Below are 12,712 nucleotides of genomic sequence, written 5' to 3'. Positions count from 1 at the left end.
ACATTGCAGTAGGCACACTGTTAACTTTCAAATGGAACTCTACATACCTCTAAATCAAGAATGCTATCATGTCTATGATGTGATTAAAAGAAATAAATTGTATGTGTTTCATCTGAGTGACTTGTATAGTGAGTCCCCAGTTGTGAAAAGTATAGAAGAGACAAATGTCCCTAAGTGGGAGAGAGTTTTGGGATCTCGGGAGGGGTCCTGAGAGGCATAAAGAATAGGCAACTTTGATCTTAAGACCCAGACCTATAAGTACCAAAAGCTGTACCACCAAGACTCGATGTATACTTGGGACCTACAATTTGTCTTATGAAGCATTTTAAATGTCTCAAAGATAGTGTTCTCATCAAAGTTCCTCATAACTAGCATCTTTTCCACTTAGCTAGTTATTCATCCACTTGCCATGTAGCAGTCACATCCCAGCCTGGACCACACAGAAACGTGATGCTCCAGCTATGGGGACAGGACAGTTGGAGGCTAAGCGAGTAACATGGGAACAAGGGCCCAGAGGAGTCCCAACGTGGTAGCCATCCACACACAGCCTGTGAATGTTACAGATGATCTGAGGGGAAGAAGGGAGATGGGAGGCTCTGAAGAGGAAGGGCTATCTGAGCTGGGCTTGGAAGCGTGCGTGCGCTTATGCAGGTGAGGAAGGCCAGCAGAAACGTTGGGAGCATCAGAGCAAACAATGGACATTTCTGACTCTCTCGACCTATTTGGCAGGAATGAGGAGTCCACAAGCCAGAGGGAAGAAGGCAACGGGAAGATGCATCCTGGTGGGGAGAAGCTGTGTGGCATGCTATAGGTGATCACAAACTACTACTTGAGCCGTACCTCCAGCCCTGCCTGCCTTTTGCTGGCTTTATTTTGAGATAGGGTCTCCTGGTCATAACTTTTCTGACAGTGGCAGACAGCTGAGAGATCCTCAAACTTATAATTCAGGGTCCCAGTTAGAGCAGCTGATCATAGCTGGTTTCCTGCGAATGTGCCCTGGGGTGAGTCACAGTCTTTCTCTGAATAACCAGCTTGCCAGGCCAACCAGTTCTTGAGACTGGTACCAGCATTATCATGACATTATCCTGTGTGCGACAGAACCTAGCATAATTGTCTTATGTCTGTCCCAGATCCTTGCCTGGGAACCAAGTAGCAACCGCCACCTCAGACCATCCTCCAGTCAGCAACTCTCAGGCCTGTTCCTTCTTACTGGCTGACTCATATGGCTCCCATCTGGGTTCAGTTTTTCTTCTGCCTCTCCTGGTAACTCACCAATTCTAGCTGGGTTAATGACACTGGTCTCTGCGCTGTCTCATTGGTCATCACAGTTAGCACCGCCTTTTCTGGGCTTGGCTTTTCGCTGGACTACCCTCCTCCTTTGACCCGAGCAACTTGAGGCTTTAGCCAGAACAGGGCCAGGCTTGGGAAGGAGCACAAAGATGGCTGTCCCTTGTGCTAGCCCAGGGTGTGAGGCAGCTCTCAGTGACCTGGCCTGGAAGCTTTCTCGTAGAGTCTTCCTTACTGAAGTGATTTCCAAATGAAAGGAATCACACAGCCCAGTTGGAATTTAGCTCCTTTCCAGGCCTGATGATGTAGAATTTTCTTCTCTGTTTCTCACATCCCAATTACCTCACAGGCCCTCACATCCCAATTACCTCACAGGCCCTCACATCCCAATTACCTCACAGCCCCTCACATCCCAATTACATCACAGCTCCTCTGGCTGTGTTGCAGCCATGCAGCAGGCAATGCTTGCCAGTGTTGCAGCTCAGCAGCAGACAACGCCTACCAGTGTTCCATCTCCACTGCCACCAGCTGCTGTAGCCTCCTAGAGTTCTTGACTCAGAAATTCAATGAATGAAATCCAAGACAAGGGAGGGTGAATGCAAAGAACCTTATTAAACAAGAAAAGTATCTTGTCCAAAAGCCTCCCCCGTCTGTCTGTCTGTCTGTCTGTCTGTCTGTCTCTCTCTCTCTCTTTCTCTCTCTCTCTCTCTCTCTCTCACACACACACACACACAGCCTGGGTTGTGATATGACTGATTGTCCCTATGAAAATGAGGCATAGGACAACTGATCAATCAGAAAAGACCTGCTGGGTCATAGCAGGCCAGCAGATCACCAACTGCAGTTCTCAATTAGGTTCATCTCCTGTACCCTGCTCCCAACTAAAATGATGAAGAATGGGGAGTGAGAAAGTAGGATATTCTGTTCTCTATAACTGGAATTCATTTTAAACCATCTGTATTTTCCATTGTCTGCTTTTAAGAGAAGTGGAGTGAGTCTACTCATTCAGCTGCTAACCTCATCCAGAAAGACCTTCACAGATACACTCAGAAGAAAAAAGGTTAGTTTGGGCACCCACTAGCCAAGCCAAGTTGACATATACAATTCAATCACTATAGAAACTTTCTCTTATTTCTCCTTTCCCTAGGGAATCCTGAACTTTAATCTGTCTTGCAAGGCTTCTCAGGACAAAGAGGTCGTAGACTATCTCTTCTTAGCTCTGCCCTTGTGCCTGTTATGGGCACAGGATGAACAGGTAGACAGAGCCAATCCCGAGCCCTTTCTAGTATGCCTTGGGTGGAGCCTCATTTCTTCTCCCAGTGGCTGTGGCCTCATCCATCCCCAACCTGCTGTAAAGTGTTCCTGTGACACTTCAGACATCTGAAGTGGAAACGCTCTTTCCTCAGAGATGAGACCATCGGCCCCACTTTTTCAGATGAAGAGAGAGAGGTCCAGAGAAATTCCATGTGCTGATGTTATCAGAACAAGACCCAAACTGAGGCCAGCCTGGTGCCTTTCCCTCCAGGTGACAAATGAAACCCAGTCAGGATGCAAGGACAAGGAAACCTCATTAGTTGTAGATACGTCAAACAGCAAAGAGGTACGGACACTTCTTGTATCTTAGAGGTCAGAGGAAGTGCCGTGCCAAAGGCAGAAGCATGACTGCGGAATGCGGGGGAGCTTCTGGCAGCAATGCTTACATGCCTGACCCTTCAGCAAGGGGGCTTCCTCTCCCTGACCATTATTTTCTAGAGAAATGCTAAAATGAATGACTCACACCCCTCCTTTCAGATGCATACCCTTTATCCTCAAATCCAAATGGTAGCCAATATGATCTACTTTAATTTGTTCTAAAGCAACACTTTTATGTTGAAGGAGAAAGCACAGGGAAATTATTTGCACTGCACACGTATTTCAGCACACAATCCTGATGATACATGACCATATTGGATGATGTGGCATGCAGTAAGATTAGCCCCACCCACGCTGGGAACTCTCCGTGAAGGCATGATAAACAGATCCACTTGGGCAAGCTCGGCCGTGACTCAGAACTTACACAGCACTGTCAAAGAGTACTGTGGTTGCCCAAAGCAGTGAGTAACTCTTGAAAAAACACTGACCAACCAGAGTGCGGACTTCCCTCACCTACGTTGTGGTTGCTTCCTAGAAAATTCAGAACTCCCATGCTGCCGGCTGGGAGGGTGGCTCACTGGTAGAGTGCTTGCCTTGCATGCATGAGGCCCTGGGTTCGATTCCTCAGCACCACATAAACAGAAAAAGCCAGAAGTGGTGCTGTGGCTCAAGTGGTAGAGCTCTAGGCTTGAGTTGAAGAGCTGAGGGACAGTGCCCAGGCCCAGAATTCAGGCCCATGACCGACAAATAAAAACCAAACCACCACCACCACAACAACAAAACCCATGCTGCTATGTTTAAATGTGTCCCCAAGGTCACATGTGGGGATCTTTATGTCAAAACAACAGCAAAGAGATGTGGAAACTTCCAGACTGCCATAGACATGAGAGGGTTTGGGGAAAAATCATGAAAATGAAAATACTAGTAGACATTTGCATAATTTTTATCATGTATCAGAGACTTCCCCAAATGCCTCTTGCATATTCCTTCAGTGATTTCCCACAGATCCCTGTGGAATTGGCCCTAGTACCATCCCCACCTCAAAGATGAAAGAGATGAGGCCTGAGAAGTTACAGGGGGTCTTTGAGTCACATGGGCTCAAAGTTCTACTTCAACAGACTTGGCAGACGGACACCCATGAGCACCTGCTATCCTCAGGGACTGTGGAAGCTATCTGTGCTCAGGAATCCTGGGAGGAAGAGCTCACGTTTGCTGGGACCTGCTGGGTGCCAGGCTCTCTTCAGGATGGTACACCGGTCACAACTCCAAAAGCCACTCTAACTCAGGCCTCTTCTATCCATGGGACTGCCTACCCTAGAAAGATCACACCACTAGCCACCTGAATGGGAGCCCCAGCTTCTCATGCTGCCTCCCAGCCCTAGTGAGCTGCTCTTTCAACTGGAACCATGTCTCTTCCTCATTGTACCCTGTACACTTCCTTTCCTTCCCCAGGACTTCCAGTCTGTGACTTGAGCCCTGCTCAAACTATAGCTGGCGATCCCTTATCCCGAATTCAGAATGTGTTGACCTCTTCTCTGCATCTCACCTAAGGGGGCAGGGCCCCGAGGACGCTCTTCTCACTTGCCCCTGCCTTCTGTCTTGTGTGGCTTTCCAACATCACCTTGCTTGTGTCCTCATCTGCCTCCTACTCCAGGAAGGCAAGTTCCACTGGGCAGCACGTACATTCCAGTCACCATACCCTTCGTAAGAGTGACACATGCAGGAAGGGAGAGGTGAAGGAGTAGGGAGAAATAAATGAATTCTCTAACTAGCCCCTCCCAGGGTGTGTTATTTCACCATTCTTGATGGTGAGGCCTAAGCGTGCATATGGCTGCCCTGGCCACCTCCACTGGCGCCAGACCCCGAGCGGACAGTTCTCAGGGTCTCTCCTACTCCCATGGCTACCCAGCTCAGGTTGTGGCTTTCCTAGAAGAGATAGTCAGACACACAGGCCCTGAGCAGTGCTGTACCAGAGTGGGGCAGTGTCAGGGGCATAGATTTCCCAGGCCTGACTCATGATCTTAATCTTCCCAGGAAAGCTGTGGACAAGCTACCCCCTCCCTGGGCCACAAACCCAGCTGGTTTGTCTGAGCAGATAGAGTCAGTTGCCCACCCACACAAGAGGTCAGACACTGCTACTCCACAGCTGTCCAGGCAGAGGTGAGGGTGCTGGCCAAGACCATGAACCCTGGCACCCTGTGGTACTGAAATCTGGAGTCTTGTTATCCTCAGTTTCCATAAGTGAGACTCAGAGCTCACCAAATTCTGGGGAATGACTTCTCAGGCCAGAGCAGAGAATCTCTCATCTTAGAATGGGTTAGCACAGGGGACCTAGGAGAGAAGGTGGGAAAGACAGGAGAGGCTCACATCACCTGTCAGCTGCAGGACTTGTAGAGATTCCCTAGTACTCATGGGGAAATGAGGTGGCCACAGTGTGTGCCTCTTCAATTTATGTATGAGGATAAGTAAATTTATATAGAGCATTGATATCAAAATAGTCTTTGCTTGTAACACACACACACACACACACACACACACACACACACTGTCAGGATAAAGATTACCTTCCCCCCTCCTTCCCACCTGCCATGCTAGTCTCCGTCACTCCACTGGGAACTCCCAAAGGCACAGGTAACACCTGATCCCTCTGTCTGAATTTCTCAGACATGACTCAGAACATGACTTCGGGGAAATTGTTGCTGGCCATTCAGGCAAGATTCACTTGAGCAGATCCAGATTCCCTGGAGAGTGAAGGGCTTTGGGTGCATTGAAGGGACACTTTGTCATCAAGTCAATGAATGAAAGGGCGGAGGGAATGACAGCCAGACAATTCAATCTGACTTCAACTTTCCCTGAGAGTCTGGTCTTTCCATTAACTTACTGTGTGGCCCAGGCAAGTTAGGCCACTCTCCAGACTTCAATATTTTTCTAACCCTAGTGGTTTCTGGTTTTTAACTTGCAGGAGATGTATCTCAGATTCTATGCATGAAGAAGGCTGATCCATCATTCTCTCCAGGTACCCAGAGGGAGGGGTTTCTTTAGGTCTGTGTCTACCACATGCCCAGGCTTTGTGCTGCAGGTGCCCTGGCTGTGCAGAGGTGTGGCCTGAGCCTGGGATCTTTTTTCTATAATTGAGAATCTGAGGGCCATGGGCTTTAAGGAGTCTCAGAGCATGGTGGAGACCAGAAGAACAGAACTTAATCCCTGCTCATAGCCATTTCTCTAGTCACCTTCCTCTGTTCCAACCCCAGGAAGCAGAGACCTATGAATGTGATCTTTTGTTGTCAGTTTTGTATTGTTTTATTTTTGTTTTTTGAATTGGTGTTTCTAAAACTGTGCATTCCTTTGTGCTAGTGCCAAAATATTTACTGTGAGTCTATGATTTTCCAAAATTGAACTGTACACCCAAAGGATACAGGAAATAGGCACAGCTCCTGTCCTCCAGAGAAGCACACGGCCACCCAAGGTGCTCAGGACCACGGCAGACCTGAAACAGCCTCCTGACAGAGGGCAGGCACACCAGTACAGGTGTCAGAGCTGAGAACTGATATGGCAGCTGGTTGTCACCACATCTGCCACTGTGTCTGCCACCTGTACCATGTAGAGGAGACCAGAAACTGAGCAAGGTCCAAGGACAGGATTTGTAGAGAAAAAGAAAAAAGCCTTAGATGGGTACTTACCATCAGTTGAGTTTTAGCATGTGGTAATTTACTTGATCATCCTGAGAAATTTGCAAGGTAAAGAGCATATATGCCTATTAGAAAAGGGAGAAAATTGTACCTGGCTGAACAACTGAAGTGCCCACCAGTCACTCAGAGGACATAGGGTTTGGGATATGATGTTGGCTACCAAGGTAGCACACCCAGTACGATCCCTGACATTCTTCCATTGCTTTGCTCCAGACCATCTGGTGTTCAGATGGTTCAGACAGGCTACCCTGTCTGCTCTGTGCATGGGTGGACACTTAGCAGCATCCTTCCTGCACATACCAGAAGCACCCTGTTTCAACCATGACAACTCCAAATGGCTCCAGCCATTGTCAAATGTCCCCTGGAGATAAAACTGTCCCATTTGAAAAGCACTGTCACCATATCTGGGGCAATCAATTTCTAATCCATTTCTGGTGGTGCCTACTATCAGATTCCACCTACAGCATGTCTATCACTCCTGACCAGCTCAGCTCTTAAAATATGTGACCAATCACCCATTGGATAATTCCAAGGCCAGGCAACAACACCATGCCAAACATATTCCCTAGGGTCTCTGCATCACTTCTTCAGGCTCATACTTGCTCAAGCCAGAAAGTCATCCCAAATCTTACTCATCCACATCTTCCTCCAATCAAGCAAGTCTTGACAATTCTGTTTGGGAGATGTCCACTCTTCCATCCCGTGGGTCATGCTATAGAGGGCACTGAGCCTAGTACAGTGAGCAGAGTGTGCTTGCCCACACAGGTGCCACTGTTGGCTGAAATACAATGAATCTTGTCTAGATTACTGGAACTGACCTCTCCCTATCATCCCTGATCTTAGCATTTCCCACTATCCATTGCTCATCCTGCAGCCAAGAGACACCAAGTAAGCATTTGAAGATAAAGCATGTGATGTACCCATTTCTGTCACAGCATGTGCTTTCCAGAGAGAAGGGTCTTAACTTGAAGTTTTCCAATAGCAGTAGTGATAATAATTGGTGCACTTACATAATCTCTCTGACAGAATCAGACACTGGGGCTTACAGGCACCACATGGTAACTCATGAGTCTCCACCACCACTCCCCATGGTAGGAATTGCTAAGTACACTTGATGGAAGATGACATTGCTTGACTTTTTTCTCAAATACAATAAAAAGGTTCAAATCTACATGTCCAAAAGGGAATAGATATTCTGTAGCAGTAAATCTGACCCAGACTAGGCAACACCAACACATACACCTCCAAAATAACTGAAATGAAAACAGAATAAGTATTTGGACAGCCAGAGAAAAAGGTCATGTCACATATAAAACAAACCAGCTCATTTTTAACCTGATGACCTCCACAGCAGTGCTGCAATACTGTGAAGCAACACCAAAAGAGAGGCCTAGAGACCTAAGCATTTATACCCAGCAAAACTGACCCAAGAGATGCACAGGTTCCAACAGACAAGGACTGATGATGGAATGTTGTTCTCCTGAGAAATCTATTGACAGATAGACTTCTTTTCAGCAGCCAAAATGTCACTGAGGAGTTTGGGCAGAGGATTGGCCAGGTGTGCCAACTGTATTTATCTGGGAGACTAAGATTAAATAAAGATGGGTGAGAGGGACTGAGCAGGATGAAACATGTGTAATAAGGTGTGAAAAACTCTGAGGCTTTGTGTCCCTGTCCTCCAGGACAGTCTAAAGGTTGTAAACTGAAGAACCAAATATGAGAGTTCTAAGCATCTTCAATAGTTCCAAGGGAAATGTGCAGAAAAGCAATAATTACCAAAAATCCAGTGAGAGAAAGAAAGAGGCTGTGTGTGGATTTTATTATTTCTTATAGAAGGGAATTTAAAAATTAGAAAATAAAAACAGTTCAAGGTATGGTAATGAAGCTAATTTTTATGATAAAAGCATCAATTTTCCAAGTTTTATCAGAATTATACACATATTCATATGACAAAAACAGACCCAGGCCGGGTGCTAGTGGCTCATGTCTATAATCCTAGCTACTCAGGAGGCTGAGATCTGAGGATTGTGGTCCAAAGCCAGCCTGGGAAGAAAAGTCCATGAGATTCTTATCTCCAATAAACTACCAGCAAACCAAAGTGGTGCTGAGGCTCAAGTGGTAGAGCACTAGCCTTGAGCTGAAGAGCTGAGGGACAACGCCCAGACCCAGAGTTCAAGCCTCGTGACCTACAAAACAAAACAAAACAAAACAAAAAAACTGACCATATGTTAAGAACTTAAAACTTTTGGCTGGATGAAGTGCCTTATGCCTATAATCCCAGCTACTTAGTGGGGAGGAGATCACAATGATCTGAACTCAAATCAGCATAGGCAAAAAGTTAATGAGACACACATACCATCTCAACACCAGAAAAATGGAACTCTCACTGTAGTTCAAAGTATCAAAGTGGTGGAGCATTAGCCTTGAGCAAAAGAGCTCATAAATAGTGCCCAGGCCCTCAGTTCAAGTCCCGTGACTGACAAAAATAAATAAATAAACAAATAACTAGAAAGAAGTAACGTTAAGGATAGAATCAGAAATCAAACTAATAAATAAAACCCCAATATATTTATTTGAAAAAAGGGGGGAGGGAGAAAAATGGCATAAATTAACCTGCTTAAGAAAAAAAGGGGAAAAAGGACTAAATAAATAGTAAATGTTGAATAAGGAGAGAATCAAAGGGAGAGAATTAAAAGAATTGTAAGAGACTACATTGTTTGACTTTCAAATAAATCTGACAGACAACTTGCTATGAGTATTCCTAGTACTCTGCCTCCACAATGAATTTGAATTTGGTCCAGCACATAGCAAAGTTTTAAATGAGATTTAAATGACACCCAGAGATTAAATCAGCAAAATCTACACCACAGGAATTCAACAGATAACTTATCTAATTTACTCAACCAATAAATGTTGAGGAAAGGTAAATGTGAGAGGAGGAAATGAAATTTATAGAAAACTTATAAACTAAGAGACTTTTAATTCTCTGGATTTTACTTGCATCCTGATTTGAAACTATAAACCATAAACTATAAATATCTATGATATAACTGGACAAATTTAATATCGGTCAAAAATTTGATTATAATGAATATGTTGATTTGTTTCATGTGATTTCTAGTAATTTTAAAGGGATATTTGCCAGGTGTAGAGGTACAGTCTTTTTTTTTTTTTCTCTGAACTTGGCCTGGGCACTGTCCCTCAGCTCTTCAGCTCAAGGCTAGCACTCTACCACTTGAGCCACAGCACCACTTCTGGCTTTTTTCTGCTTATGTGGTGCCGAGGAATTGAACCCAGGGCCTCATGCATGCAAGGCAAGCACTCTACCACTGCGCCAACTTCCCAGCCCCGAGGTACAGTTTTTATACATAATTTTAAGCAATATTTGGGAACCCAGTTGAAATGGGAATTTTTCTAGAAAAAAAATTATTGAATTTGACCCCAGAAGATAATGAAAAGTTAAACATTGTCAGGAAATGTAGAAAGCTGTCCAAAAGCTAACTATCACCTCCTCCCACCAAAAAAAGAAAGAATAGTTAAGGAAAAGAGTAGGCTACAAAGTTTTCACAAAAGACTTTTGCCAGATCTTGAATTCCAACTTTATTTACATTACTGAAATACATGGGAATAAAAGGAAATTTCTTCAATTCCTTCTGAAGAATGAAAAAAAGCATCAGCACCTAGTCTCTACAAAGATTTTACACATCACACAAACATCTCAATATTTGGTGTTAATATACTCATTTTAATTTAAGTAATCTATGAACAAATGAAATTTAGTAGCAAGTTAGGAAAATGATATACAGTGACCGAGAGATTTATCCAAGAATTCAAGAATGTCATCAGCAGTATAAAATCTCTTAATATAATCCATTACATTAATCAAAATCAGATCATTTTTCTAGTAATAGAATTTTTTTTTTACTAAATCCCGTAATGTGTTGGCAGAGACATAAGAATGGTGAGTTTGAGGCCAGCTAGACCTGTATAGGGAGACTCTATCTCAAAGAAAAAAAAGTCAGCAATAAATTTGAATTTTTTAAAGTAATGAAGTCAGAATGGAGTCATAATTCCCTGAAAGGAGAATATTATCAGCCCCAAAGTCACATACTGCTTAATGAAGAACTGGACAGTTCTTAAGCCCATAAGACCAATTTTGTCTACGGTCTTGTTGGGCAGACTAGACACTAATTGAACCATTGAAATTCTAAAAGTCAAACAGTGACTGAAGAAAAGACGATTGTGCATCTGGGAAATGAATATGTGTAAATGAACCCCAACATTCCAACATTTTGAAATTCCAAACAGTGCAAAATACAAAAGTTCCACACCACAACTCTTTATTCTATGCATTAGATTATTAAAATAATATAAATAGAAATTAATATAAAACATGGAATTTAGAGGTGTAGCTCAGTTTCTTAGCATACATGAAACTTTGGGTTTGATCCCCAGCACAGGAGAGAAGGAAGGAAGGAAGAAAGGAAGGAAGGAAGGGAAGGAGAAGGGAGGGGTGGGGAGGGGAGAGTTAGTTTACAATACAATAAAAAGGAGTTGTTCACACAACTAGGATGTACAGGAACAATATATGTAAATAATAGAATCATTATTTACTGAAATATAAAAAGATATATAGCTTAGCCTGGCACCAGTGGCTCAAATGTTTAGTCCTAGTTACCTGAGAATGGGGGTTTGAAGATAGTCCAGGCAGACAAATCCTTGAGACTATTATTTTCAATTAACTAGCAAAAAGTAGAGGTGTGGCTTAAGTCATACCAGCCATGACTGAAAAAGCTAAACCTGAATCCCTGAGTTCAAATCCCACTACTGGTACACACACACACACACACACACACACACACACACTCAGGTATATGCAAAATAAGAGATAATCAGGTTGAAATGATACTGAGATAGTATTTTGTACCTGTTGGATTGATTTATTGACTGAATATTCAATATTCAATATTGATTTTAAACTACTTTCTCTAGGTAAGGTTGGATCGATACTGGTTAATTTCTGGTGAAAGTGTATATCAGTGTTCAGCCTGACAGTACAGATATTCTCCCCTTTTATGGAGTTGTGATTCCATAAATGAATCTTAAAATGAGAAGCACCTAAGTCAAAAAAATGCATTGAACCTACCTGCCCTACTTGACATCATAGATCAGCCACACAGGGCACTGCTGTCCCCACTGCTCTCCCCAGGGATAGAAGGGCCGGCTGGGAGTCAAGGTCATGTCCCCTAGCCAGCATCACAAGAGAGGATCCTACCTCAGATGTTAGCCTGGGAAAAGTCAAAACTCGAAATCTGACGTATGCTTCCTACAAAATGTACATGTGAATACTCAGATGTACCATCATAAATCAGCATGACCACGTTAGCAAAGTTCAAAAGGCCTATACCCCGTGATCCTGGCACCCATCCCTCTGCTGGGAACTTATCCAGCTGGTGAACTTGCTCATACTAGGCCATGTAAATCATTTTGGTGTTGTTTAGTAAAAAGTTGGAACCATACACAGTGTCCATCAAGAGAGGACTAAATAATCCTAGTACATTCATTCAATGGAACGTATTCAAATGCCAAAAAGTTTGCAGACATTCTCCACATATTGTAAAAGCTTACTTGAAATAAGGAGCATAAAAGTTCGTGAGACTCCAACTCAACCAATAGCAGGGAATGTCTGTGCACCTGTCATCCCAGTGACAAAGGGAAGTACAAATAGGAGGATCAGAATCCAGGCTGGCCCACACATAAACTGAGACTCTATCTTGAAAATGAACAATCCAAAAATGGCTCAAGGGGTACAGTGCCTGCCTAGAAAATGTGAGGCCCTGAGTTCAACCCTCAGTATTGCTGAAGTGGAATAATATGCATGTATGTTCCTAGGTGTTTGTTTCCAACTGAACACAAAGGTAATTAACATGGATATTAATGTTTGTGGGGGTGCGGTGCTTCATAGATGGAGACAGGAATAGTATTAAGCCATTTTCCCAGGTAACTCTTTATATTATGGGTTTGGTAAGTTAGTTAATGAACATGGAAATACTGGCAGAGTTAGGACAAAATCAGCACAAAGAGTAAGAAGTAGGACTCGGAGG

This window comes from Dipodomys spectabilis, unplaced genomic scaffold (assembly GCF_019054845.1).
Source record: "Dipodomys spectabilis isolate Male_0828 unplaced genomic scaffold, ASM1905484v1 ptg000264l, whole genome shotgun sequence".
Lineage (NCBI taxonomy): Eukaryota > Metazoa > Chordata > Mammalia > Rodentia > Heteromyidae > Dipodomys > Dipodomys spectabilis.
This window is presented reverse-complemented; position numbering follows the sequence as displayed.